Below are 27136 nucleotides of genomic sequence, written 5' to 3' on the forward strand. Positions count from 1 at the left end.
AGTAATCAATGATGCATTAGAACTTAATATCAATTCATTGTCCGAACGTGTAATCAGTACCCGTCCCATGTCAATTCATTGTTCGAACGTATAATCAATACCCATCCCGGATCAATTCATTGTCCAAACATATAATCAGTCTTATCCCATATCAATCCCATATCAATTCATGTGCTAAAAACTGCATACATATCTCATGATATCAAGGCTGAGCAATAGGGGCACAACAAGGAGTTGAGAGTTTCATTTGTACCGGCGCCATTTTGGGTGAGGTCAGGAAGGTCCAAGTATAGTCAAAATGTCTCCACCAACTCGTGGTTGGACCGGGAACTCTTTCGGCAGTCCAAAAGTTTTCGTTGAAGGGTAGCAGAGGGAACTGGCGACATGAACCATCAGTCAAAGTGGGTGGGAGGCAACAATGTCTCCTACCGGGTCATACTGGTGTCCCACCGGAACTGATCAAGTTGGTAGTCTTGCAGGATTTTGGTCATTTCAAGACTGAGGCCGGCGCCGGCATGAGCGCGCCGACGTCCCGCGGCTACGTTGTGGTCGTTCCGTGGGTGATCATGGCAGTCATTCCCCATCGGGGGTGTCTGCGGGGGTCGGGGGCCCCCGTGGCTCTTATAAAATCTTCAAAGTCGAGGAGAACGTTTCTGGACGCAGGACTCATTTTCTAGCTGAACTCAGAAGCGCCGTTGCACCGCAACAGTGGACGAGACCCCCGCTGGGTGAGCGGAGCATCATTGCCTCGCAATAGTGGACGAGACCTTTTGTTGGGTGAGTGGAGCGTTGGGGGTGCAGCTGAGGGGGGGTGGGAGAGGCTCGTTCGCGCCGCCTCTCCCTCCCAGCGCGCCCCACGCCGACACCTGGCGTTGATATCCGTGATGTCCGGACCAGGCGATAAGAGGGGGGGGGTCGGAGGCAGAGGCAAGACATCCCCCCCGTGGCCTGCAGGGCGCCGCTTCAGGACCAAACGGGGAGCTCATACCAAGCCAGGGCCAGACCAGGAGATACGAGGGGAGGGGGGAGGGGGGGGGTCGGTGGCATGTGTAAGACATCCCCCCCCCCGTTGTCGCAGCCATTATTGAAGAAAGAAGAGGATGGGACAAGGGATCCCGTCGGCCTCGGCTCCTCTCCTGGCCCACCTTACGCGACGACCTCCCCGGCCGACGGCTGCCAGCAGGACTCGCCCTACACGTGCCGAAGGCCTCGTCTTCCGGATGGGCGTAGCTGCGAACCTGTTGCACTTCGGGAGTTTCCGGAATGGGGGTAGGTATCTGCTGATTTGTATCTATTTCATGTTACCGTTATTGGGCGTGGCGGGCGGTGGGACAGACATGCTTGGAGCAGTGGGGAGGTGGCGGAGCCTAGCTACCTCGTGGCTGCCGTAACGTCAAGCTTGGCTTCTCTCACCACTTTCATGTTTCTTATTTCTAGCAAAGTCAAAAACTCATCAGTGGCCTACTGATTTTGTTCGATTTCTTTCCCTTCCTTTTCAAGTGTGTTTCATGCTAAAGTTTCAGGATACAGTGATTACTTCGTATTTTACATATGTCTTCTTTATTAGGGGTACCCTCCGGTTGAGCCAGATGATGTACCTCTAATAAATGGTCCGGGTGGAACTAGTTTATCAATCAGTGGGGAGTAGATGGGCATGACAGATTACAACGGGGGACAAAGGTCCGCATTACCCACCCTTCACTACTTGCAAAGACTAGACAGAATATTTCTATTCCACGTTATTTGCAAACAGAGAATACCTCGAAAGAACTATTCCTTGAACAATAAATGTCCAGCCAATCAATCAATCAGTGGGGAGAAAAACAGGCATGACGGATTACAACAGGGGACAAAAGTCCGCATTACCTATCCTTCACTATCTGCAAAGGGAGACAGAATATTCCTATTCTTCTCTGTTTGTAGACAGGGAATATCTCAAAGAGCAATAATCGATAAAAAATTAGTAGGATTATAACACTTTAATAACTTATAAATATATACATCGCAACAAAAACAGTAAACACCTTAAAACATTTTTTATTAAAATAGAAGCAACAATGACAACTAACAGTAGTGATATCCTGGGCGGGTGATGGAACTGGGATTGTTAATGGAAAAACATCTACAGAGAAAGCTATTGGTGAATTATACTTCTCCGGAAATTTAAAACTCACAAATGTTTCATTTGTATAATCGTTTCATAAACATGTACATTAAAAAACTAAATACGCTCCACTGTTTTAGAAAATCTTTACAGCTTGCTAGATCACCCTTTAAAGGTACAACTACGAAAACCTACTTACTTAAGCTGTTGAATTCGGCTTCAAATGTAAAGCATAAGTTCAAGCTAGCATATCATATGTCTAAAAGGTTTCACTTAATTGATATGCAAATTTAAATACTACCCTTTCTTAATGGTGACACCTTATCTCTCCTATATCCCACAATTTCCATGTGCAAAGCAAAAGAAATTCTGAGGCCCTGAAGAAATAAGGCTTACTGTGGGGTTCAACTCAATCTGGTGTTTGGGAGATTCCATGTTTTAGGGTGATATTCTGTGACAGGGTGCAGGCACCAGAAGAATTTTAGCCTAGTTCATCACATTGGAGAATGAGGGTCTGGGAAAATATCTAATCTGGTGAAGAACCATCCCTTCTTTAAACCCCATGGTGACCAACTATAGTTTATTCTCTATTTTGTTCCCTTGCCATAACAAAATAAAAGTCTTGGGTTATTTATGGAAGGGAATACTTTTTGTTTCTTCCAATTTTTAAAAGAAAAGAGGAGGGGGGGGGCAGCGTTCAAAGCACATCAGCGTGCATAAATACAAAAATGTTTTTACCTACCACGTACTTGACATTTTACAGCTTTTCATATTTGCTATTAAAAAACCATTGAAATTCACTGAAAAAACCATAGGTTATAGACCATATATAGTTAGGGATTAGCATTTACAAAACCTTAATTTACTCGCACAAAACCATAGAAATTCGCATATATAGTTAGTTGCAATAACTATATATCGCGCACCCGCAATCCACTGCTGATGATGTCACATATTACATCATTCATGACATGGTCAGTGACATCACTGATGACATCTCACATGACATCACTGATGACATCTCAAATGACATCACTGATGACATCACTGATGACATCTTAAATGACATCACTGATGACATCACTGATGACATCATTCATGTGATAATACGATGAAGCTCTTCAGACTCTAATATAACCTTAGATCCACTCAGTGTAAACAGACACTCACAGACTGTCACTCATCCATGGAGTTACTCACACACCTAGTCAGTCATGCAAAGTATCAATCACACCTCCATTTCCTCAACTATACAGTTATACACACCTTACTAATTCAAACATATTCTAACACATATTTACTCTCTTATACAATCTCTCATACAAGTTCACAATGATTCATAAAGCCACTCTCACATTCACTGGCTCTTATGCTCAGTTATTTATATATGTCAACTCTCACATGGACTGTGTTTTACATATGTACTTACTTTGACATGTAGCACTGAGATATCCATTCACTCACCAATACACTCATGCACACAGTCAACCGCCCATGCAGCTGTTTCCACATGCACTTTTGAACCCATACATCTAGTGAATCAACTGCTCACACATCTTTGCACAGAGTCATACACCTCCCAGCCACTCATACACATACTCAGTCTCCCATACAAATACTTGGGCAACCAATGAATATCCCATATAGTTACTCATATAGCTACTGATTAACACATTCAGCAGTTTACAGAACAACAGACATAATGATGCACAAATTAAGACAGTTTAGTCACTAACCCATGTACTCAGTGAGACACATTTAATCACTCTCTCATACAGTCAGTCATGCACCAACTAAATTCTTCATCCAAACACTTATACATCCACTCATTCTTCAATATGTAAGACATATTTAAACACACAGTCACTGGATGATGTCATCAGTGATGTCATCAGTGATGTCACTGACCATGTCATGAATGATGTAATATGTGACATCATCAGCAGTGGATTGCGGGTGCGCGATATATAGTTATTGCAACTAACTATATATGCGAATTTCTATGGTTTTGTGCGAGTAAATTAAGGTTTTGTAAATGCTAATCCCTAACTATATATGGTCTATAACCTATGGTTTTTTCAGTGAATATATATATATATATATATATATATATATATATATATATATATATATATATATATATATATATATATATATATATATATATATATATATTCAAAATGGCTTCCTTCTACTCCCCTTCTATCTCCCGAGGCAGTTGGAGCATCTTGTAGGTGAAGCCCACCAACTTCAAAGTTCCAATAGTTTTTCAATTAGGCGCTCACTTAGGAGCTCAGTTTCATCAGCTTAGATTTTATTGCACCAGGTTACGCGTTTCAAGGAACCTCATCCCCTTTTATAGCGTAACCTGGTGTTATAAAATCTGAGCTGATGGACCTGAGATCCAGAGTGAGGGCCTAATTTAAAAACTATTGGAATATATATGTATGTGTATATTTTTTTTCACTGAGAAAACCAAATGTCACAGGGACATTATAGTTTACAGTTAGGCTGACATTTCACTCGTACAAAACATAACATGCGCCCCAACAATGCACTGCTTATGACCTCACATATTACATCACTCATGACATGGTCAGTGATATCACTGATAACATCTCAAATAACATCACTGATGATATAACTGATGATTTCATCCAGGTCACTGTGAGTGTTTCTAAAATGTTTATGAGTGTTAAATATATATACACCAAGGTGTATTGATGAATCAGTGGGTGTATGAGTGCCTGTATGGATGATTTAGTGGGTGTGTGACTGACTGTATAAGTGAGTGATTATAAATGTCCAGTGAATGTATGGGTGAGTGACTAATTTGTGTGAATGTCTGTATCAGTATATCACTTGGTGTGTAAGTGGCTGTATAGGTTGGTGAGTAGGTAAATGAGTGGCTGTATGGGTTATTGATTGGTTGCCTGAGCACCTACATGGGTCTATGAGTATCTGTGTGGCTGGGTGAGGGGTATGTGATTGCCTGTGTGGATGAGTGAGTTGGTGAGTCACTGGCTGGATGGGTTTGTGAATTTGCCTGTGAGGGGCTGTATGGGTGAGTGAGTATACATATGGCAATGTCAGTGAGTTCATGGACGTGTCAGTGGTGTGTAGGTGAGTAACTGCTTTGTGAAAGGCAGTGTAGGTGAGTGTTGGGGTATATAAGTGACTGTATTTGTGAGTGAGTGATTGTGAAAGTGACTGTATGGATGAGTGGGTGCTTGTGTCAGTGACTGTGTAGGTGAGTAGGTATGTGTTAGTATCTGTATGAATAAGTGAGTTGGTGTATGTTTAATTATTGGTGAGGTGAGGAAGTGGCTGTGTGATTGACTATATGGGCGAGTGAGTAGGTGTGTGAGTAGCTCTATGAGTGACTGAGAGTATGTGTGTGGCTGTATGGGTGTATGAGTGGATATATCAGAGACCGTATTAGTGAGTGAGTTGGTGTATGATTGGCTGTATGGGTGACTTAGTGAATGTGTGTGGACCTATGAATCAGTGAGTGGTTGTGTCAATGGTTTTGAGAACAGTAGTGTGGAAATTGAAGTGGGTGAATGCAAAGTTTTAGTGGGGTGTGAGTGGGTATGTGAGAGATTCTATGGATGATGTCATCAGTGATGTCATCAGTGGTGTCATCAGTGATGTCATCAGTGATGTCACTGACCATGTCCTGAGTGGATGAGACATATAGTCAGCTTAGCTAACTACAACTGCTAAATCTCTCTGGTTTTGTACAAGTGATATGGAATTCTAACTATAACATCCCTGTAACCTTTGGTTTTTCAGTGATTTTCTAAGGTTTTTTAAATGATAACTCCTAACTATAACATCCCTGTGACCTTTATTTTTTTCAGTGAATTTCTAAGGTTTTTAAAGTCTAATTCCCAACTATATTGTCCATATCACCTGTGATTTTTTAATTGAATTTTTAAAGTTTTTAAATTGTATTTTCCATCTAAAATGTCTATATAAGGTGTATATTTATAGGCTGTTATTTTCTTCAGTGCATTCATAAGCTCTGTTTTTTTTCTTTAAATTATTTTATATTTGCAACGACATTGCGATACCTGTGGACATGTCATGAAAACACAAAACAAAAGCAGTCATTCAATAACCACCAACACATTCACAAATAATATGTAAAAAAAATCCATTCTGACTATTACCCTACACATATTACTGTATACATATTTCTTTAAAAACATGTTTAAACTCATGTTTTTGTACTAAGTGTCTTTAAAATCAATCTTTCAGACTAATTTTCTGTTTTAGCAGTTATTCTGAGTATTGCAACCACGTTGTTAAATGCGACGAATGTGCCTTTTCCACAAAGTGTAAAACACATGTAGCCACACATACCCTAGTATTTTACACATTAGGGATTTCTTGCAGTATTCTCTAAAATCATGTTTTAGTACAGAGTTTCTATAAAAATCATCCCCAAAATCTATTTTATCTTTTCTCAGTGACTCCAGAGATCGCGATGATGTCAGTAATCGCGATCCCTGCGGACACGTTGCAAAACCCGAAAACAAAAGCAGACATTCAATAACCACCAACACATCCAAAAAAATCCTTTCTGAACATTGCCCTACACATATTACTATATACATACTTCGTTCAAAGCATTTTTAACCTCGTATTTTTGTACTAGGTTTCTTTAAAAGCTATCTTTCAGACCTATTTTCCGTTTTTGCAGTTATTCAGGACGTCGCAACGTTGCAGTTAATCACGTCATGCCTTTCCCATAAAATGAAAACACATATATGCACAAATATTGTAGTATTTTACACACTAAAGGTTTATTACTGTACACGTCAAACTCCTGTTTTTTTAAAACTATATAATTAATTCTAAACATCACAGTAGATAACTCATTAGGTAAATAACTCTAAAAAACATTTATCAAAATCTCAATATCTCTATAACAATGCGTATTAATGATTCACAAAGAAATGTTTGACTATTTCCACCAATATTTGGGAAGACGTCGATAGTCGCGACGTCCCTGTGACAGTACACAGGTGCCACGGTGGCAGTCGTTACGCCACTGCAAATATCGCGTGCAATTAAAAAATCAATTTGGAACACATAACTTGCATCACTAACACCCCCATTACTCAAACATAGAGTCAGAGTACCTCTACTCTAACCACTTATGTTAGCTTTTTCAGAAATTGTCAGCCCCGGGAACCGTTTCTGAGCAATAAAATGGTGGCCACAACTTTCTGTCAGGTTCCGAACTCCCAAACAGAGCATTCCATTGGCGCGTGCGTTTGCGATTAATCGTGAAATCGTCACAAAATACCTGCGAGATATCACTATCATTTTAAACTTACATTTCTCAACAACTACTGAATGGATTTACACTAAATAAGCACAAGGCACTTCCTTGAACCAGCATCTACTGCCCTGCCAAATTTGGTGTCAGTCTGTTCAGCAATTCGGGCTGTAGCTGTGGCTAAAGGTTCCTATGGAAAATAACATTACAAACGCACCCTTATTTTGGGCCCCAAATTCTCGGTCCCCACTAAGATTGGTCAAACAATGCCAGATTATAGGCAAGTCAAAAAATGCTTTTCCTATGGAAACTAGGTCCTAACTACCTACTGGCGACTATATATATATATAGAACATCTCTTGTTCGAAACGTTGGTGGGTGGTGGATGGTGGCGTTTCACTTTATGCTTGAATAAAAACAAGCTTCACTAAAGTTCCTGATTTCCTGAGTGCAGTCATTTGAAGAATTGTTTTTGAATATATATATATATATATATATATATATATATATATATATATATATATATATATATATATATATATGTAGTGAACAAGGCGGCAACGCCGAAACGCGTCTAAGCAGACAGTGAGTAAATAAATCGAGTTTGGATTGAGATTCATGGTGTCAGCGCCTTCTTCGTATCGGATGAGTTTGGCAAGACTGGATATATATATATATATATATATATATATATATATATATATATATATATATATATACATCCAAACCAGTCACAAACAAAGTTCGTACGCTCTCAGGAAATGAGTCCAAAAACACGGTTCAGTTGAAACACAGGTTTAATCCACACAACGCGTTTCGCCTTGCAGCTTGTTCACGTGAACAAGCTGCAAGGCGAAACGCGTTGTTTCAACTGAACCGTGTTTTTGGACTCATTTCCTGAGAGCGTACAAACTTTGTTTGTGACTGGTTTGGATTGAGATTACCGGCTCACTACGCCGGAGTGTACGCCACCCCTCATGGGTCCCAGTGTCCCGGCAGGAGCCTTTTCTTTGTGGATTATATATATATATATATATATATATATATATATATATATATATATATATATATATATATATATATATATATATATATATATATCGGCACAAATCTTCAAACCTCCACTGCACAGCGGCGAAAGAAGAGACAGACCCCACGCTCTCCAGGCAAGATGTTTATTTAATCCTTGTGCCTTCCAAAATGCAACGTTTCGACTACTGACGTAGTCTTGTTCACACACCACATTGCACAAAGTGGAAACTTTTTTTATATCTTATGCAGTGAGGACACACCCTTCCGGGTCCCACCTCCAAACGTGAGTCACATGGTTCAACATTTAAAACAACAGAAACAGAGCCTTAATTAAAGGCACAGTGCACTGTGACGCCATGTATGTGTAACATTGTTGCAATCCAGAATAGAAACATTTATGTAAGCCTATTAACGTACTCACATAGATCACTCTGTGATTCTGTACACATAATTGAATATACAGTGGCATTGTAGCTGAAAGTTTGAAATAACCGCATGAATGCGTAAAGATTTCTTATGGGGGTTACTTAAGAACAATAATATGCATGAATGCTTGATATTGGTCACATAAGTCACACATTAATTTCACGCAGGTAATTGTATATACAGTGTTATTTTCCTTGAAATGTCAGAAATAACCGCATGAATGCGAAAAAAATCTCATAGGGTTGACCTGAGAATAATAATGTGCATGAATGCAATATAAGCTTCACAAAACTCCATAAGAAAATATCTGATTATTCAACTTACATGGACTTGCAACATAAATCTATTCATACAAATCATGGCGGTGCACTGCAGTTTGTTGCTATAGCATAGAACAACCAAAAATATTGACCATAAAACACCAAAACAGCACCTAAGTGTACTAAACACTTATAAATACATTATAGTCCCAATTACATGTATATGAAAAAATATATATCTGTACATTATTCATTTTTCCAATATCATAATTATATAAGAACTATTTACATCAAAATTGTGTGTAAAAAAAAGGTGCTTAAATAAATAAACAGTGTAATACAAATCACCAAAAAAGAAATTCCCAAGTGTTTGTTTAAAAAACTGTGCTGTCTAGAGAACTAAGCAGCCAGACCTTTAAGCGACAGGACTACAGAATACCTAAAAATAGGTGCTGGAATACAGGATTTCATATATATACACACTATATACAATTTTATTCATTGTTCTCACGTTGTATCCACTATGTAAATGATCTGCAGAGTGTCTGTGCAAAATGTATGTTCCTACAGAAAGTTGTGCAAGTCCTTCGTCGCATTCAACCCATTTGGTTGTTTGCTGTCGAGTTTAATAATGTATTGCGTTTCCAACCGGCGTAGTATTTTGTCACGATCACCTCCTCGTCTGAGGGGGGCCACGGCGTCAATGACATAATAGGTAAGACATGACAAATCCCTATTGTGCCTGCTGTTAAAATGACGCGCCACTGGGTATGCCCCATCATGGTTGACTATGGCTCTGAGGTGCTGCAGTATTCTGACATGCACCTGTGCACCAGTACTGCCCACATAACGTAGGCCGCAAGTACAAGTTAGGACATATACCGCAAACTCCGTGCGGCAGTTGTAATTGCCTTGAATTGGAAATTCAGTATCAGTGAACGGAGTGCGGTAATGAGTGGTATTTTGTCCAAACTTGCATGCCCGACAGGAGGAACATTTGTGGAATCCCTTTCTTCCAAACCATTGATCCATCCTAGGCAGTTCAGGGCTGGATTGTGATAACTTGCTACGCATCCTAAACGCGAGCCTGAATGTAATTGTAGGCTTGTCAGGAGTTAGATCACGTAAAACTCCATCTGTTTTTAAGACTGCCCAATGTTTATTTACTATGGATTTGATCTTGCGGTGCTGTTGACTATAGGTTGTTATTAGTTTGCTAGAATTCGAGGTTGTGTCACTATCAAGGGGTTTGGGTAATAACAAAGAGTCTCTAGTTCTTTCACCACTCTTCCTCAAGGCAGTGGCAAGACAGGATTTACTATATCCTCTTGCCTCCAGTCTTGCAAGCATTGCGGATGCCCCTTCCTCAAATTTAGCCTGGGTGTTGCATATTCGCTTAAGGCGTAGCAATTCACCCAGCGGGATGCTCATAATGACATGTTGTGGGTGGCCACTGCTGGCATGAACAATACTGTTGCCAGCAGTGGACTTCCTGTGGAGGGCAGTGATGATCTGATTGTTGATGATATTGATAGATACATCAAGAAATTCGGCAGTGCTTTCACTAATGTTAGAAGTGAAAAATAAGTTGGAATGATTTTTGTTAAGTGCATCAACAAAAGTCCGAGCACTGCTAATGTCTCCCTCCCACACACAAAAAATATCATCAATAAAACGCATCCAATATTTAACGCATTCAAATCCAGCAATGCCAGGTAGCTCCTGCTCCTCCCACAGCCCCACGTGCAAGCACGCGTAGCTGGGAGAGAAGCAGGAACCCATGGCTACACCACGTATTTGCTTCCATATATCTTTACCAAACAAAAAAAAGTTATTGTTTAAACACCACAATACCAAGTTACAAATCATTTTGTTGTGGCTATAGTATGCACATGACTTACGTCCCAGGAAATGCTTTATACCCTCGATTCCTTTATGGTGTTCGATACACGTGTATAAAGATTCAATGTCCAGAGTTATTATACACCAGTCCTTTTGCCATGGTATGGCTTCCAATTTGGATAAAAAGTCACCAGTATCTTTGATGTAACTAGGTAATCCCTGGACATGTTCTTGTAAATAAAAATCTATGTATCGAGAAACATTTTCACCCATACTGTTAATTGCGGAGATGATGGGTCTCCCGGGAGTTGGATTTTGTCTCTTGTGCATATATATATATATATATATATATATATATATATATATATATATATATATATATATATGAGAGTGTGAGGGTGAGGGGGTGTGGGTGTGTGAGGGTGGGTGAGGGTGTGAGGATGTGAGGGTGTGTGATGGTGAGGGTGAGTGAGGGTGGGTGAGGGTGAGAGGGTGTGAGGGTGAGTGAGGGTGAGGGTGTGAGGGTGAGGGGGTGTGAAGGTGAGTGATGGTGTGTGAGGGTGAGGGTGTGAGGGTGAGTGAGGGGGTGTGAGGGTGAGGGGGTGTGAGGGGTGAAGGTGAGTGAGGGTGTGAGGGTGAGTGAGGTTGTGGGGGTGAGGGTGAGTGAGGGTGTGTGAGGGTGATGGTGTGTGAGGGGTGAAGGTGTGTGAGGGGTGAAGGTGACTGAGGATGTGAGGGGGAGTGAGGGTGTGGTAAATATTTGATTAATCGGAAAGAAAGAGGCAGAGTCTGTGGTGTTAGAGTTCTTTGGGGTTTTATTCCTTAAAAAGGAATGGTTCTAGAACTGGATATCATGTTCCTGCAACCACAGGGGTTCAGGAAGGGATAGAGCAATATTTTATTGACAATACATAGCTTATATACTTAAATCGTACAGTAGAAACCAATACAGTAGGCGTAACAGCTGAGAGAAACAAGATAACAGCATCCACGTGGTAGTGATACGTAATTAGAAGGCGTGAACTAGGCGTGAACATAGAGGTGTGTGCTAGAAACGTCACAGGTAGGTGTCACAAGTGGGTGGCACAAAGCAGAATCTTGTAATGTCAGCAGAAATCTGAGGCTTGGATGCGCGCGCAGCTGCATGACGTGTGATTGACGTGAAACTGGAGGGTGCAGGGGACTTGGCATTTACACTAACGGAAAGAGACAGAAGTCTGGCATGTCAGATCAACTCGTACTTCTATCATATCTGATATCTGATGTTTGGGAACCATATTATCTAAACGGAAAAGGTCTCTGGGGCAGAAGCTATTCTATACTAACTGGGAGTGCGTGTATAAGCGCCTAAGTGTCTACATGAGAATGCGAGGGGCATGGGCCTACCATGGTAACAGAGGCTATGAATTACTTGCACGGAGACAGTGAGGCCGGGCCCTTTGCTCTGCAGCTGGGGGGATGTTTACTTAAACTAGTAGGCAGGAATGCATTTTCGAGGAGCGGAACAGATAATTCGAAGGTTGAAGTCAGTCTTGGCAGGCAACAGGCTGAGCTAAGCGCCATGAGCCGCACAGGGAGTAAGGCAGAGGTCACGGGTACAGAGACAGCCTGGGCTGAAGTTTTCGGAGTCAGAAAGCAGGAAAAAGGCTCGATGGCAGAATTCAGGGCCTACTTTGCCAGAGCTGAAAAACGTGTAAAGTACACCATAAAAAGACGTTGGCATAGCATACTTAGGAACGGAGCATTCAACCCATTCAGGGTGGATCTGAAAGAGGACATGTTAACGTTGGACGCAAATGTATTTGCGTCTTCATAGCTGGTACAGGAGGGAAGTTACATGCACTTTAAGCTGGTACATGGAGACGGTGGGGTACACGGTAGGGAACATTACTTGACCATAAAATTTATATTTCCTCATTCCCTCCTTGTTCCCTACGGACCCTTCATGATATATCGATCCTCATGAATCGATCAGTCTGTTCTTGTAACATCATTTGCTCATCTTTCTTTCTTTCACGTTTTGAGAAAAAACTGGAATGTTCAATGCACGATGTGGCACACAGTCCACAAATCGCTGGCCCACACTGTAGGCACAGGCAGCAACTGAATACTATGACAAGGGCAATGCCTAGGAAGGATAGGATCTTCCATCCCCAAGCGGTTAACGTTGTCCAGAACCAACCGGACCAAGTCCAGGTGCCTGGATTCTGATGTATCTGACTTGCAATTTTATGAAGACGTGTAATAGCTTGATATACCGTTGGCGCGTTTTCTGGGATGAAAACACAGCAACTTGACCCGATGACCTTACAAGCTCCGCCTCTATCTGCCAAGATGACGTCAATAACAAGACGATTCTGAAGAACAACAACCCGCATGGCGGATTGCTCCTCTGTTAAGTTACCTAGGGCGGAGGCAGTTTCATTCACTACTGCTTCAAGTGTTCTAGTTAATCTGCGTATTAGTTTACTATTTTGGACGGGGCCTGTGAAAAAAAAGAATCCTTTATTGAAATCTGTGTACTGCTCCCATGCCGTTTCAGTGTAGTCGACAATCGGGAGATCTCTTCGGAGCCTATTCTTTACTAGATTTGTATTTCTGTGATAATCAGAAGGAGCTAGAAAAACAGGTGGCAGAAGGAATGCAATGTAACAGGTACCATCCCAATCTGGAGGTAAGCGTATGTATGCGGTATGGCCACAAACAAAGTAGGAATGACGGGTAGCTCTAAAGGAAGATTTGCCTTGGTCACTGAATTCGACCACAGTAGTACATTTACTATGACCTAAGTGTACTGAACCTTTCTTACTGACACATAAATCACCAGTGACTGGTAATACTGACATAGCAGGGAGAACTGGTGCAGCTTCGGATTCAACAGTAAGAATCATAAGGTTAATTGTATAATTACCTAATCCATAGACTTCATTTTCTAGATCAGTTCCTATTCTAATGGGAAGTCCCTTCTTGTCAGGGTAACAGGCATTAAGCAGAACTAAGTTCAAGTTTCCCCAAACCCAGCTCCCTTTGAAAACGGCAATATCAGGATCTAAGGAATTAATTATTCTAAACCATGCACCACAGGAGCCATTGTGAGTGAACGGGTACGGAAAGAGGGGCAGAACTCCCTTGTATTTCTGGTATGGAGGGAGTCGGCCACATATCCAGCAGTTTGTAGCGTTGTTAGTCTGATGGGAGTGATGTAACATACTAATGAATGTGTTATTGCGCAGCGCAAGTCTGTAAGAAAGTTCGTGGGGAGGTAATTCACTAAAGGAATGTTCAGCAGAAACATTGTAAGCAGATAGTTCACGCTTGAAAATAGGGTAGTATATAGGAAGCAATATACTCGCAACAATAATCAGAAGACTTAGAAAAAACATAATCAATAATGTCACTATACAGTGACTACAGAGTGATTTGCAGTATGTACGTTTCTTGAGTTGTCTCTCTCTCTCTCTATCTCGATCTAGGGGATACATGTCAGAAACTATTTAACCGATTCACCTAGGGGAGGACTTAAACAATTAAACTGTCTGACTTGCTAGATCGGAGTTTCATGCGGTACTCTTCTTGGGGAGTTTTCTCTTGTTTCGTAACTTTAAAGTCACTAGATTCGATACAGTCTTTGGAAGGGGTGGACGAGTCTTTTTCTGGCATCAGTTCATTGCACTTTTTTATATGGCTTGTATGGATCCACCCCTTTCTGCCTTCAACTTTGATGGCGGTCCTCGTTGTAAGAAGGACGGTCTTCCGCTCTTTCCAGCGGGGCTCCAGCGGACTTTTCCTGTCGAAGTTCCTAATTAGGACCAGGTCGCCGGGACGGACATCATGCGGCTTTACATCAGTGTTGTCAGGGAAGGCTGCGGCAACCTGTGAACGACATGATTGGAGTGCAGACATCAAGGAGGCAAGGTAATCTGTCAGCATATTACAATCAACATCGGTAATTTTCTTAGGTATGGGCGTCCCCCACATATTCGGTGGTCTGCCAAAGACCACTTCATACGGGGATAGTCCTGATCTCGAGTGGGCGACCATCCTCATATAGAATAATGCAACTGGCAGGGCGACTATCCAGTCTACCCCTTTCTCTTTACAAACTTTAGCAAGGCGGGTCTTTAGTGTCTGGTTATGCCTCTCTACAAGGCCAGCGGCTTCGGGATGTCGGACACAATGGAATCTCCACTGATATCCTAGCAGCAGGGAAACCTGTTTCATGAGTTCGGATGAGAATGGCTGTCCGTTATCTGAGTACACGACACGAGGCAAGCCGTATCGTGGGAAGAATTCTCGAACCAGCTGCCTGGCAGTGGTCGGAGCAGTGTAATCTGAGACTGGATATGCTTCGGTCCAACGGGAAAGTGCACAAACAATTACGAGGACATATTTGAATCCTCGACAACGGTCCATCTGGATATAATCCATCTGGAGGACTTCAAAAGGGTGATCGGGAGGATGAAATCCACCTTGCTCTACAGGGACGCTTTTACCTGGATTGAACTGACAACAGATCATGCAAGTACGCACTTTCTGTTTTGCTGCTGCTCGTAAGTGTTTGTTATACCAGAGATTCTGTAAACTGTCTAACATCGCTTTTTCTCCTAGATGTGCAGGACTATGTGCTGTATTGATTATGACTTGAACCATAGAGTCGGGGAGAAACCATGTAGATTTTCCCTTCGTCATCCAACCTTGATCTGTCTGGATCCCTCCTAGTTCGGTCCATTTCTTTATTTCATCTGCAGTAGCATGTGTCTGAATATCGATTACATCTAGGGCGGGTTCCCTGACTGTCATACAATGTGTCGGTACTATTGTCTTTGTCACGTCAGTTGTCTGAGTGTGAGTCAATGCTGTATGTTTTGCTGTCTGGTCTGCCAGGTCGTTACCCTGGGAAACAGAATCTGTAACTTTAGTATGTGCTTTACACTTCATGACGGATATGCCTGAAGGCAGATGTATTGCTTCTAACAGCGCTTGAATGAGGGGACCGTGTTGGATCTTGGCACCGTGAGAGGTCAAGAAACCTCGTTCTTGCCATAACATTCCGAAGTCGTGTACAACTCCGAACGCATAACGGGAATCAGTGTATATGTTAACATTTCTGTTCTTGGCTAGTATGCAGGCTCGGGTCAGAGCAATGAGCTCTGCCGCTTGAGCAGACAGTGTGTCAATACGATATGTTTCTTTAACTTCAGTTTCAGTGGTCACTGCATACGCGGCCACTAATTCTCCTGTACTTGTTCTCATGCATGAACCATCCACGTAAAGTGTCAGGTCTGGATTTGTCAATGGAACATCTGTTAAGTCTCGTCGAGGCTTTGTTACTGCATTAATGATCTCTATACAATCATGCGGGGCTGGATCTGTCATAATTGAGGGTAACAATGTTGCGGGGTTCAGAATGCTGCAGCGTCTGATTTCTATGTGTGGCTGGAATAGTGTTAATTCATAACCTGTCAGTCGTGCTATAGTCAAGTGTTGAGTCTGGGTTCTGTTTAAAAGAACCTCTACAGAATGTGGAACTTGTACTGTTAATTGATGTCCTAAAACAATTGAGTCGCTCTGTCTGATTGCTAGTGCTGTTGCTGCTACTGACTTTAAGCACGCAGGGAGTGCCTGGGCTACTGAATCCAATGTACTTGAAAAATAAGCGCAAGGCTTATGTGAACCTGCTTGGTCTTGAGTGAGGACAGACAATGCTGTACCATCACGTTCTGTAACAAAAAGTGTAAAAGGTTTGCTGTAACATGGTGTCGCTAAAACTGGTGCTTGGCATAAAGCTTTCTTTAATTCTTCAAAGGCTTGTGTGTGTTCTTGAGTCCAAGGAAGGACAGTCGAAGTCGCTGCCTCCTGTGTTGTCAACTGAATGAGTGGTTTAGCTAGAAATGCATACTGAGGGATCCATTGTCTGCAGTACGAGGTGAGGCCTATAAAGGCCCGCACTTCCTTTTGTGTCTGGGTTTGCGGCATATTTACAATTAACTGAATGCGATCAGGAGTGAGCTGTCTCCCCACTTTGGACAGCAAGTGACCCAAGTACACAACTTGCTGAACACAGAATTGTAGCTTCGAACGGGACACCTTGTGTCCCTTGTCGGCCAGAAAATGTAAAACTGTCAGTGATGCTTGTTCACATTCGGGTTCACTTCGTGCGGTGATCAACAGATCATCGACGTATTGCAGTAAAGCGGTGTTAACTGGCATTTGAATACAATCTAGTTGTCTCTTCAGTGCTTGACTATAGATGCTGGGGCTTTCTGTGAATCCTTGAGGTGCGCGTGAAAATTTGAAACTTCGTCCATTTAAACTGAATCCGAAAAGGTATTGGCTCTCTGGATCAATAGGTACACTAAAGAAGGCGTTCTTGAGATCAATTACAGTAAAGAACGTTGCTTCTGAATCAATAGCAGTCAATAGGGAAGAGATATCGGGAACCACAGGGTACTGTGGTACAATGCATTTATTCAGTTCTCGTAAAACAATCACCAGCCGATATACTGGCGGTGCATTGGGATCAGTACGTTTAAGAATCGGAATGATAGGGGAATTACAGATATTGGAGTCGGTCTCTACGACCACTCCTTGGGCAATGAGCTCTTCAATGATTTCCAGTAAAGCCACTACAGCATCGGGCGGTAAGTTGTATTGTCTGATTCGAGGTAAAACAACACCCGGTTTCAGTGTAACACGGTATGGTGTAATGTGCATGCAGCCTACATCGGTTGGGCCTTGTGCCCACAGGTGATCTGGTACATTTTTCAATCTGACATCAAACTCTCGTAATACATAGTGACCCTTGAAATCTCGCAGAAAGAGTCTAACTCCCTCCGGGGAACAACATATCACTGCTCCTAGAGCCTTCAATGTTTTGATACCTAACAGATTTTCTGGACATGATTTCGTAAGTAACAAGTCTGTAACACGTGATAACGGACCCACAGCCAGGGGGACTGGTTCTGATACCTCATTTACAATAGGCTGTCCTGAAAAACCAAGGGAAACATTCTGTGAGCCTGAGAGGGGTGCCCCTGGGACTTCGTCATGGCTGATTGTTGTGCGGCTTGCCCCTGTGTCAATTAAAAACTTTCTGTCTTTTCCCAATACTTGACTGTGTACATAAGGACCCTCTTGATCTACAGGAATCTCAATAAGAGGCAAGCCCAACTCCCTCTCTAGGCTGTTTCATGTGTATCGTGGGTAATCGGGGTAAGCAGATTGGGCATACTGGTACATCTGTTGTGAAACTTGCTGAGTCGCGGCAATGGGCTGTGGCTGTGGTACCGCTACCGTCTGTGCTGTATGAGATGAAGCATGCATAGGCTGTGTATTCTGCATGGGCTGTACATTCTGTGAAGTCTGTTGCTGGGCCTGGTCTTGTCTTGGTGGATGCGGTCTTTCTTTAGTTTTACCTGTTGCTATGTTATGTTTCAGAACTGGACATTCATGTACGTAGTGACCTGGCTGCTTGCAATAGTTGCATGTCCCTTTAACGGGAGCTGCGGCGTGACCTGTCTGGGTCGTACCCTTTCTCTGACTGTCGGCTGGAACCGATTGGGCCACTAACATTTTCATTTTCGTGTCTTTCATACGTTTCTGTTCATGATCCTGTTCTTCTCTAATTCTGTTCTGATGGTATTGTAACATTTGTAACATCTGTTATGGCGTATTTGCTTGCCATGTACTCTCAACCTTGTATACACGGTTTTTAACTGCTAACAGGGAATTCTCCACTAACTTCGATACAAAAAGATGCGGGTACGACTCGCTACTTGGTTTAAGACCACTATTAATAATGAAACATTTCTCGAATCTTGAATAGAAGTCACTAGTATCTTCATCTTGCTTCTGTTTACAGGCCGAAATTGCGTCCCAATCTTCCTTTCTAGTTGTCAGTAATCTTGGCAGAACCTGTACTATCAAACCTGGTAATGCTTTAGTTTTCTCCCCAAGGCCTAGCCCTGGGGTACGTTTTTCCTCCTCGTCTTCTATTTCTGCCCATACTATCTTTTTGTCTCCCACCTCCCATTCCTTTTCCTTAAGTTTCTCGTAGATGCCGGTGGGCAACAATACCTTCAACATTTTCATGATATCTTCATATGTGTAATCCCCCATCAGTAACATGTCTTTAAGTTCTCTGTGAAAACCTGCAGGATCTTTATCATGACAGGGTACTAGTTTCTTCATTTCCAATAGTTCTAACTTGGTCAGGGGTGTGTGTACATACACACGTTTCAAGTTATTATCGGTACCCATAACTGGATGTACTTCTCGTAAGGGGTTCTGACTTTCAATGCCATGCAGACGCTCCATATGATACATTTTTCTTTCTGGGGGCGGAGCGGGAACATATTCGGCACTTAAGAAAGTGTTGTATCTATGTCGTTGTTCTAGAATTATTTGTATTAACTTGGTACTTAGGCCTTTCCATCTATCCATGAGTAGTGCTTCTAATGTATCGTGTAAGGGACCTGGATCAGAATGTTGGTTTCTGTATAACGTGAGGAGGTGCTGAATCATGTATACACCTGCTAATTTCTGCTCGTCTGGGGAAAGGTTCAGAAATGTCTGCGCTACTGTGTCATCATTGTATATGTTCGGATTGTCAGCCCATAATACTGCTGACCGGGCTAGTTCTTGTTCATCCATAGAATTGAGTACATGGTACCCCATTCGTTCTCGAAGCCTTTTATCAGTCTCTTGGAACTGATGTTCCGGAGAATTCGGTTTTGTTATGCCAGAGAGAAAAACTCTCTTGCTTTCCGGACGAATGCCTTTCCTAAGGTAAGTTCCCTTACCTACATACGCTATCGTGTCTGTAGTCTTTTCTTGTTCTTCAGGTTCTTCCTCCTCCTCGGAGGAAGCTTTTTCTTTCTCTTTTTCGTGTATTTCTATCACTGCTTTTCTTATTCTCTTGTACATACTGGCTATGCAACCCCCTTTATCATGTTTTCCTTCGGATATATTTTGACCCTACTTGTTGAGTCCATCTAATTCCTCCTGTTCTGTCTCAGGCCTGTCTCGTTCTCTTATTAAGCAATTTATGAAAAAACGTAGTATATATGCTTGAGTGTCAACTTTCTGATGCGCCATGGCCTCCTTAATACTGTCAGGGTCTTCCCCAGTCTGGACAAAATGATATATCCTATCTAGGTGTTCTTTCATTCCTGAGAAAAACAGTAGGTAATCTGTAGCATGTCGTAAGCGTAGTGATGCTATCATCATTCTATCGTCTTTGCCGGGTACTGGATCATATCTGCAAACTGAAAGCGGTTCTTTGAGTATGTCGAGGCGGGGTGATTGGAGTGTAAAAGGGTTCTGCATATCCCTAAACTGTAATCTGTGTGTTGGTGGCGGGGTCCGGTAACCCCCGGTCGCACCTCCTGAGGCGGAAGCTTGGACATTATCTCTCTGTGGAGTCTGTATCTGTACTTGAACTTGTCTTTTAGTAGGATCAGGTAGAAGCGGTTTCGGTATATCAATTTTAGGTGCGGGAAGTGGTGGAGGTGGAGGAACGATGGGCTGTCGAACGGGGAAACCTGGTTGCGGTAATGGCGGGATATGGTCTGGAGGCGGGTTGCCACCCCCGTCACCGTCAGTAGGCGGGACGCGGACAGGCAGATTGGTGTAAGCGGGTGCTACATCCTCTAGATAGGAATTCAGGAATATGTCTTGAGTAGTCCTGTGATTTACTTTAGTTGGAACCAATGGTGGCGGCAGATTTTTCGGTATTTCTGAAGTGGCCTCAGGGGAACCCTCGGCCACGAGATACATGCCATTTACGAGATTGTTTCGTGCGCGGTCTATTTGCTCTGATTTTACTCGGATCCCTTCAGTAACTAATTCGTTTTCTTGGGCTTTATCTGATTCTTTAAGTCTGTCTTCTCTACGGAGTGCTTTTTCAGCACGCTTATGTGATTCCTTACGCCAAAATTCTATGGCGTCCTTCTGAGATTGTCTGGCTTTCTTTTTCCACAGTGCTTCTTCTACCTTCATGATGCACTCAGCATCCCATGTTCCGGTGACAGGCCATCTATGTCTTTCGTCTAGATGCTTAGTATAATCGGCCCATAAATCTAGATACAATATGGCATCTAAGCCATGCTTGTGGTACATAAAATTTCCAGGAGTGTCCCTAGGGGGGATAGGAATTTCTTCCTCTAGTATCCCTTTCCTAGTTCCTATCTGCTTTAACTTGTTGAAAAACGGCATCTTGTTTACTTAATACTGAATGCTCAATCCTTGCTGCTTAATACTGAATACAGCTAGTTACACAAGAACACAATAATGCACATTAAAAACAGTCACACTCATACCACAACATTAATCACATGAAAGACATTTGAGACATATATGACTACCCCCTATACCGGATGTACTGCTAAACAGCACAGATACACTGTTGGAGACAATGCAAGAACTTGAATAACTGATGTACTGCTAAACAGTACAGATACACTGTCTAAAACAGTACAGACCGAATTTGTGTACCCAAACCCGTCTTGATACGTCCCAGCAATGGTACTCACCGGGAAGCACGGAAACAGAAGGCCTCGGAAAACTCGACTGGACCGGACTGGACTCGACTTCGACTCGACACGTGGATACTTCGGAAACTGGTGGGCCTCTTGACACCTCGGACCTTGCTTCTTTCGGCTAGGCTCTGGTCGGGATCCTCCGCACTCCTCACCGCCTCGTCTGGGTGCTGCTCGCAGTCTTCGTCACCTCCGAGGGCCAGAGGGAGATACAGGAAATCCTGCCAGTACGCGTAGTTTCCGTCTAACTGATGGCAGGGGACAGAGCTTGCAACGCACCAACCGGCGCGTGGGGTGGGGGAGGGTCCCTGTTCGGGCGCCAGAATAATGTGGTAAATATTTGATTTACCGTCCTAATTTCTATGCAGGTAAGTACTTAATCAATAATAACTCAATCGGAAAGAAAGAGGCAGAGTCCGTGGTGTTAGAGTTCTTTGGGGTTTTATTCCTTAAAACGGAATGGTTCTAGAACTGGATATCATGTTCCTGCAACCACAGGGGTTCAGGAAGGGATAGAGCAATATTTTATTGACAATACATAGCTTATATACTTAAATCGTACAGTAGAAACCAATACAGTAGGCGTAACAGCTGAGAGAAACAAGATAACAGCATCCACGTGGTAGTGATACGTAATTAGAAGGCGTGAACTAGGCGTGAACATAGAGGTGTGTGCTAGAAACGTCACAGGTAGGTGTCACAAGTGGGTGGCACAAAGCAGAATCTTGTAATGTCAGCAGAAATCTGAGGCTTGGATGCGCGCGCAGCTGCATGACGTGTGATTGACGTGAAACTGGAGGGTGCAGGGGACTTGGCATTTACACTAACAGAAAGAGACAGAAGTCTGGCATGTCAGATCAACTCGTACTTCTATCATATCTGATATCTGATGTTTGGGAACCATATTATCTAAACGGAAAAGGTCTCTGGGGCAGAAGCTATTCTATACTAACTGGGAGTGCGTGTATAAGCGCCTAAGTGTCTACATGAGAATGCGAGGGGCATGGGCCTACCATGGTAACAGAGGCTATGAATTACTTGCACGGAGACAGTGAGGCCGGGCCCTTTGCTCTGCAGCTGGGGGGATGTTTACTTAAACTAGTAGGCAGGAATGCATTTTCGAGGAGCGGAACAGATAATTCGAAGGTTGAAGTCAGTCTTGGCAGGCAACAGGCTGAGCTAAGCGCCATGAGCCGCACAGGGAGTAAGGCAGAGGTCACGGGTACAGAGACAGCCTGGGCTGAAGTTTTCGGAGTCAGAAAGCAGGAAAAAGGCTCGATGGCAGAATTCAGGGCCTACTTTGCCAGAGCTGAAAAACGTGTAAAGTACACCATAAAAAGACGTTGGCATAGCATACTTAGGAACGGAGCATTCAACCCATTCAGGGTGGATCTGAAAGAGGACATGTTAACGTTGGACGCAAATGTATTTGCGTCTTCATAGCTGGTACAGGAGGGAAGTTACATGCACTTTAAGCTGGTACATGGAGACGGTGGGGTACACGGTAGGGAACATTACTTGACCATAAAATTTATATTTCCTCAAGGGTGTGAGGGTTGTGAGGGTGAGGGGGTGTGAGGGTGAGTGATGGTTGTGATGGTGTGAGGGTGAGTGAGGGTGGGTGATGGTGAGGGTGTGTGAGGGGTGAAGGTGAGTGAGGGTGTGAGGGTGAGTGAGGGTGTGAGGGGTGAGGGTGTGAGGGTGAGTGAGGGTATGTGAGGGTGATGGTGTGTGAGGGGTGAAGGTGTGTGAGGGGTGAAGGTGAGTGAGGGTATGAGGGTGAGTGAGGGTGTGAGGGTTGTGAGGGTGAGTGAGGGTGTGTGAGGGTGTGAGGGTGAGGGTGTGTGAGGGTGTTAAGGTAAGTGAGGGTGTGTGAGGATGTGACGGTGGGTGAGGGTGAGGGTGTGAGTGAGGGAGTGAGGGTGTGAGGGTGGGTGAGGGTGAGGGTGGGTGAGGGTGTGAGGGTGAGTGAGGGTGAGAGGGTGTGTGAGGGTGAGTGTGAGGGTGAGTGAGGGTTGGTGAGGGTGTGAGGGTGAGTGATGTGTGTGAGGGTGACTGTGTGAGAGTGAGTGAGGTTGTGTGAGGGTGAGGGTGTGTGAGCGGTGAAGGTGAGTGAGGGTGAATGCAGGTGTGAGGGTGTGTGAGGATGAGGGGGTGAGGGTGAGGGGGTGCGAGGGTGTGAAGGTGAGTGATGGTGTGTGAGGGTGGGTGAGGGTGGGTGAGGGTGTGAGTGAGGGTGTGAGGATGTGAGGGTGTGTGATGGTGAGGAGGTGTGAGGATGAGGGTGTGAGGGTGAGGGGGTGTGAAGGTGAGTGAGGGTGAGGGGGTGTGAGGGTGAGTGATGGTCTGTGAGGGTAAGGGGGTGAGGGTGAGTGAGGGTGTGTGAGGGTGAGGGTGTGTGAGGGGTGAAGGTGAGTGAGGGTGTGAGGGTGAGGGTTGTGATGGTGAGGGAGGTGAGGGTGTGAGGGTGAGTGAGGGTGTGTGAGTATGAGGGGGTGAGGGGGTGAGGGTGCAGGGGTGTGAGGGTGTGAAGGTGAGTGAGGGTGTGTGAGGGTGGGTGAGGGTGTGAGGGTGGGAGTGGGTGAGGGTGTGAGGGTGTGAGGGTAGGTGAGGGTGAGGGTGTGAGTGAGGGTGTGAGGATGTGTGATGGTGAGGAGGTGTGAGGGTGAGTGAGGGTGTGAGGGTGAGAGGGTGTGAGGCCTGCAGTTTTGGCCTGCAGCTGGCGATAGGCGACCACGTCCAGAAATTAGTTTCACATCACAGGAGGGGGATAAAAGTTTGCGGCATTTAAAAACCAGTGCCTTGCATAATGTCATCGGCTTTCACCTAAATAGTCACTCTCCGTGAGAGACGGCTAGATTCCATGTGCGTCAAGAGGGCCTGTAAGCTGACATCACAGGGTGTGGATAGAGGGGAGAGTGTAAGCAGGGAGGTAGAGCGAGAGCAGGGAGATGAGAGAAGAGTTGAAGAGAAAGGCAGAGGGGAAAAGAAATGGTATTGAGAGGCGGTCGATATAAAGCAGAGAAGAGAGAAACAAAGGGGCAATATGTAGGAAAGAGGGGAGGGGGGAGAGAGCGCGTAACAGCGAGAGCCTGACTAAAAGTAGAGAAAGGGAGTAGGTGGGAGGGACAGGGTCTGAATGTAAAAGAGAGCATGGTGGCGAGGGAGAAAGTCTGGGACAGATCGGTAAAGGAAATGGGGCGAAGTGAGGGGCGTGAGCGAGGCTAGGGAGAGTGGTAGGGAGAGACCGGATAAAGAGGCTGCAGAATGGAGGGGTTGGCGGTACAGGAAGGGGGTAGGGTGAGTACCAGGAGGAAAATAACTGCATGGGCAATCCGGAGTTTATTGCCAATGTGTTTGATATGTTCATGTCTGGAGAGTGTCGCTCCGTGTTTATTTACAGCGCTGCGAAGATGAACCAAACATAGGCGCATAATAAGTTTCTGGTGTTTTGTTTGGGGGTGGTGGGTGAGCGTTGCCCTCAGACAGCTGGTTCAGTCCCGGAGACCCTTTGATTGGCGCCTCTAACTCAAACCCAGCAAGGAGAGGTCCGGGCTGCCGTGTGTTCACATGCACAGGGTCTATTCAAGGGATGCCCAAAGGAAGGGGACGGGGGTTGGAAGACATTACCTGCTGCCCCTACTGCTAAATAAAGATTCGGGTTGTTTTGTATTTAGTTAACTGTAATGCAGTATTTTGGCAGTACTAACGATGCTACTGTTGTGTAATTTCCCATAACATGTTATCCAGGGGTCGGTGAGTGGAGGCTGTGACGTAGCACGGTGGGACAAAGCCAAGCAGGAAAACTGGTGCCTTCCCCCATCGCCTAATTAGGTGGTAACAAAAAAAAAATTGGCATTGCTGTGGGGAAAGGGGGGGGAAATGCGAGACGTGGCCTGGCGGCTGTGAAGTGTGAAGCAGTGGGCGGGGGAGAGTTGAAGAGAAAGGCAGAGGGGAAAAGAAATGTATTGAGAGGCGGTCGATATAAAGCAGAGAAGAGAGAAACAAAGGGGCAATATGTAGGAAAGAGGGGAGGGGGAGAGAGCACGTAACAGCGAGAGCCTGACTAAAGGTAGCGAAAGGGAGTAGGTGGGAGAGACAGGGTCTGAATATAAAAGAGAGGATGGTGATGAGGGAAAAAGTCTGGGACAGATCGGTAGAGGAAATGGGGCGAAGTGAGGGGCGTGAGCGAGGCTAGAGAGAGTGGTAGGGAGAGACTGGATAAAGAGGCTGCAGAATGGAGGGGTTGGCGGTACAGGAAGGTGGGGTAGGGAGAGTACCAGGAGGAAAATAACTGCATGGGCAATCCAGAGTGTATTGCCAATATGTTTGAAATGTTCATGTCTGGAGAGCGTCGCTCCGTGTTTATTTACAGCGCTTGAACGATGAACCAAACATAGGTGCATAATAAGTTTCTGGCATTTTGTTTGGGGGTTGGTGGGCGAGCGTTGCCCTCAGACAGATGGTTCTGTCCCGGAGACCCTTTGATTAGCGCCTCTACCTCAAACCCAGCAAGGAGAGGCCCGGGCTGCCGTGTGTTCACAAGAGCCGATCTGGCCGTAAAGTGTGAAGCAGTGGGCGGGGGAGAGTTGAAGAGAAAGGCAGAGGGGAAAAGAAATGGTATTTAGAGGCGGTCGATATAAAGCAGAGAAGAGAGAAACAAAGGGGCAATATGTAGGAAAGAGGGGAGGGGGGAGAGAGCCCGTTATAGCGAGAGCCTGACTAAAAGTAGAGAAAGGGAGTAGGTGGGAGAGACAGGGTCTGAATGTAAAAGAGAGGATGGTGGTGAGGGAAAAAGTCTGGGACAGATCGGTAGAGGAAATGGGGCGAAGTGAGGGGCGTGAGCGAGGCTAGAGAGAGTGGTAGGGAGAGACCGGATAAAGAGGCTGCAGAATGGAGGGGTTGGCGGTACAGGAAGGGGGGTAGGGAGAGTACCAGGAGGAAAATAACTGCATGGGCAATCCGGAGTTTATTGCCAATGTGTTTGATATGTTCATGTCTGGAGAGTGTCGCTCCGTGTTTATTTACAGCGCTGCGAAGATGAACCAAACATAGGCGCATAATAAGTTTCTGGCGTTTTGCTTGGGGGGTGGTGGGCGAGCGTTGCCCTCAGACAGCTGGTTCAGTCCCGGAGACCCTTTGATTGGCGCCTCTACCTCAAACCCAGCAAGGAGAGGCCCGGGCAGCCATGTGTTCGCAAGAGCCGATCTGGCCATGAAGTGTGAAGCAGTGGGCGGGGGAGAGTTGAAGAGAAAGGCAGAGGGGAAAAGAAATTGTATTGAGAGGCGGTCGATATAAAGCAGAGAAGAGAAAAACAAAGGGGCAATATGTAGGAAAGAGGGGAGGGGGAGAGAGTGCGTAACAGCGAGAGCCTGACTAAAAGTAGAGAAATGGAGTAGGTGGGAGAGACAGGGTCTGAATGAACATCGCGGACAGAACTGTTGAAAATCGGCTTGAGAGTCTTTTGAGAGCCTTGGAAGAGCCTTTGGTGAGCCTTTGGTTTAAGTAGTGGTTTAGCTGCATTAGACTCCCATATTCATTCCTTGCGGAATGGAATAGGCGAGACCTAAAAAGCGCAAAATACGAAAAGGGGGCAGGGTAGAAACCCCCTATATCTGTTCAAGGGGTCCCACAAGGACCCCCA

The sequence above is a fragment of the Lissotriton vulgaris genome, chromosome 3_1 (genome assembly GCF_964263255.1).
Source record: "Lissotriton vulgaris chromosome 3_1, aLisVul1.2, whole genome shotgun sequence".
In the NCBI taxonomy this organism is placed as follows: domain Eukaryota; kingdom Metazoa; phylum Chordata; class Amphibia; order Caudata; family Salamandridae; genus Lissotriton; species Lissotriton vulgaris.